Below are 1140 nucleotides of genomic sequence, written 5' to 3' on the forward strand. Positions count from 1 at the left end.
GATACAGACTGAGGCAACATTTGAAAATACAACAAATGAGAATTCAGCTCACATTAAACTCCAGCGTTGTCACATCAGAGGGAATGTTAACCACAAATGAAGCTACTCCATCATTATAATCTGTTGTACTTTTTATGGGATCCAGTTCTCTCTTCTCCTGAGTTTTACCAACTGTTTTTGCTTTCAGGGTTACTGCAATCCCTCCTAGAAAATCAGCAAAGGCATCCTTCACCTGTACCTGTGACCAAACCCATTTCATCAGTTAACATTGATTCTTTATGAAAGGAAAACCCCCCACATAATCCACTCCTTCAGGCCCAAGCACAAACTTGGTGGGATTTAATTCAGCCGTCAAATGTGGTTCTCAAAGGTCATGTTTTAACCACTCTAGCCATATGTGATATGAACTACATTCAATGTATAGTTATTGAATTTTAATAAGAACAGCACACTGCTGGGGCACCTGGGTGGCTCCGTTGGTTGAGTGACTTTGGCTCAGGTCATGATCTCATGGTTTGTGGGTTCGAGCCCCACATAGGGCTCTGTGCTGACAGTTAGCTTAGAGCCTGGAGCCTGTCTTCGAATTTTGTGTCTCCTTCTCTGACTCTCCCCTGCTCATGATCTCTCTCTCTCTCTCACAAATATATAAAACATTTAAAAAATTAAAAAAAACCACAGAGCACTGCTCCATGAGCTTGTATCTAGGCCATGGGTTGGAAGAAATGACCATGTCTGGATCCAGACTGTTGTTTTCCTCACAGTTGTCATTGCCTTGTCTATTCCTCACCCTCTATTCATGAGTCTGTGCTGAAGGTCAAGGAGAAGCAAGATCTATCAGACATCCTTTTCCTCTTTCCTCCTGCAGACTAAAAATGCACCCTATTAGATTTTCTAATCATCTAACCTTGATGGAGTATGGAATTCCAGGCTTCAGGAAAAGAGGAGTAGCAACCAAATCCAATGTGTAAGGTAAGAGGGCGTATTTGATATTAGTCACTTTGGTTTCTTGGAAGAATCCACCTAAGGTAATAAAACACATCACTTAGAATTTGGCGAGTTCTACACTGTAGTACATGGACCTGTATGCATACCCACTCCATCCCTCTGCATTTCTTTATTTGGATAACGATGAGCCATCCA

The sequence above is a fragment of the Suricata suricatta genome, chromosome 13 (assembly GCF_006229205.1).
Source record: "Suricata suricatta isolate VVHF042 chromosome 13, meerkat_22Aug2017_6uvM2_HiC, whole genome shotgun sequence".
NCBI classification, from domain to species: domain Eukaryota; kingdom Metazoa; phylum Chordata; class Mammalia; order Carnivora; family Herpestidae; genus Suricata; species Suricata suricatta.